Below are 2,253 nucleotides of genomic sequence, written 5' to 3'. Positions count from 1 at the left end.
ATGCCAGCAGGATTTGGCTCATGGGCTATAGTTTTCTGACCCCTGGACCCCCTTCCTGGACTCTGTAACCCTGAGCACAGACAGTCTCAAGGTGAAGCTAAGATTGGTGCCACGACTGAACACATTTATTATGAATTCCTATATAAGTAAATTTATTCAGATTAGTCAATACAACATTTTAAGCATGGAAAAGCAGAGGTCTGTCCCACAGTAGAGCTCCAGAAATCAAGGCTAGGAGCAACATATCATTCAGAATTGCTTTTAGTTGCCAGTGACAGAAAACTAGACAGACTGCTTTAAAAAAAAATAATTTTCCTCAACTGACAAGCCATTCAGACAAAAGCAATCACTGGTATTGGTTCTACTGTTCAAAAATGTTCCAAGAATCCAGGTGCTTCCTACTCTCCCACTCCACCACCCTTTGTATGTTGACTTTTTATCCTCATTCTTAATGTCTCCTTGTTACAAGGTGGCTGCTGCAGGTGCTCCCAGATTATCTTGTCTCCATACTAGTGTCTCTAGCTGGAAAAAGGGAGCAGGGTCTCTGTCTTTTCACCCAGGAAATGAAGTTCCCAATGGACTCCTTCTTGTTTCTTTGATCATACATGGGTTGCATACTATGGGAGGCAGAATAATGGATCCCCAAAGATACCCACACTCTAATCCTTGGAACCTGTGAATATGCAGGAATAATGAAGTTTGCAAACCTCAAAACAGTATCTAGGGGCCCAGTATAACCATACAATTCCTTAAGAATAGAACATCCAACCCTCTGGTTCCCTTTCCCATCGGATCTGAACGCTAGTCTTGGTGGTTGTTAAAGGAGGAAAAGGAACAATGAAGCTGGCCTTCCAGTGTTTATAATCTGGTATACAGCTTGTGGGCTGTTTTAAACAAGGTTTGAATAAAAAACAAAACAGAACAGAACGTCTACTCTGGCCAGAGCAAGAGAGATCAAGCAGAAGAAATAAAAAAGATTGCAAGTGTTAAGGATTCATCATACTGTTGCTGGCTCAGAGAGGTAAGAGTCTGTGTGCAGGGTCTGGAGAGAGGCTTCTAGAAGCTAGAAGCAGCCCCAGCTGATAGCCAGCAAGGAAGTGGGGACCTCAGTCCTACAACCACAAGGAACTGGATTCTGCCCACAATCTGTATAATCTTGGAAGCAGATCCTTCCCACAGTATCAGGGCCCAGCCAGCTGACAGCCATTCTGTCCTTATAAAACTCAGAGCAAAAAAAAAAAAAAAAAAAAAAAAACAAGCGAGCCAACCCAAACTTAGGGCCTACAAAACTGTGAAATAGTAACTCTGTGCTAATTTGTTACAGCAGCAATAGAAAACTATTACACATGCTTACCCCTGACCAATCACTAGCTAAAGGGAGTGGGATTGCCATGGCTACTTTAGGCTAGTCATGCTTAATTCCATGGGGCTGAGATGAGGCCCATCCTCCCTGTGATCGAGTGACCTTGATAGAATACACTACCTGGAGAAAAATAAAATGAGGGTTCTATTAGCAAGAAAAGCAGGAAAACAACGGTTGGGTAGACAAGTAACAGCATATTCCATAAGAGGGTTAAACACTTCATTCAGCTGGATTTATCTCAAGACCTAAAAGAAAGGGATGCTGGAAGGATGGGCACTACCATAAACTAATAAAGCATTGAAAGGTAGAATTTTAATAGCATTACATTTCCACTTCAAGATTCCTCAATCGGAAAATATCAAAGATGTTCCCGAACAGTCCCTGAGGCTTATTATATATTTACTATGGTTCCAAATCGTGATATCATTTCACTGCAGTTTCAGATTTAATTCCTATACTTAGGGGGTTTCTAATTTCCCTTCCTCCCAATCCAGAACATTTGTTTTTGGCTACCTTCTGGCTTTTTCCTCACCTGTCCCCAGTGGCAAGTATACTGCTTTTGTTTTTTGGTTTTTTTTCCTACTTACGGTTTAAAAAAAAAAAAACAACTTCATTTCTCAGTCTTTCTACTTATTCTTCTGCTACTTATTTTATCCCTCCTAGGTAAATGACAAGTTTGTATCAAATGACAAGTTGCCCTTCCAAACTTTTGTCTCTGCTGCTTCCTGGATTGCTGTCTTCTTGAAACTACAGCAAGAATGCATTATGTAAAACCATTTGATGTTCACGGTGACATTTCAGGACTGAATGCATTATTCATGCTTTGGTGATAAAAATTCAATGAAAAGTTTGCAGTTTTGTAAGTCATATAGTGAAAGACTTCCCATGCA

The 2,253-nt window shown here is 40.6% G+C and overlaps 1 non-coding gene across 1 annotated transcript; it reads left to right on the top strand.

Moving 5' to 3' along the window:
* The first annotated feature begins 767 nt into the window (after window positions 1-767).
* On the top strand, window positions 768-899 carry LOC123858128 (small nucleolar RNA SNORA61). The gene has a single exon (XR_006794084.1). It is a non-coding gene; the product is annotated as a small nucleolar RNA SNORA61 (small nucleolar RNA).
* Window positions 900-2,253: the final 1,354 nt, after the last annotated feature.

The sequence above is a fragment of the Mirounga angustirostris genome, unplaced genomic scaffold, assembly GCF_029215605.1.
Source record: "Mirounga angustirostris isolate CCGP_5_RB_7025 unplaced genomic scaffold, mMirAng1.0.hap1 SCAF_13, whole genome shotgun sequence".
Classification (NCBI taxonomy): Eukaryota; Metazoa; Chordata; class Mammalia; order Carnivora; family Phocidae; genus Mirounga; species Mirounga angustirostris.
This window is presented reverse-complemented; position numbering and strand designations above follow the sequence as displayed.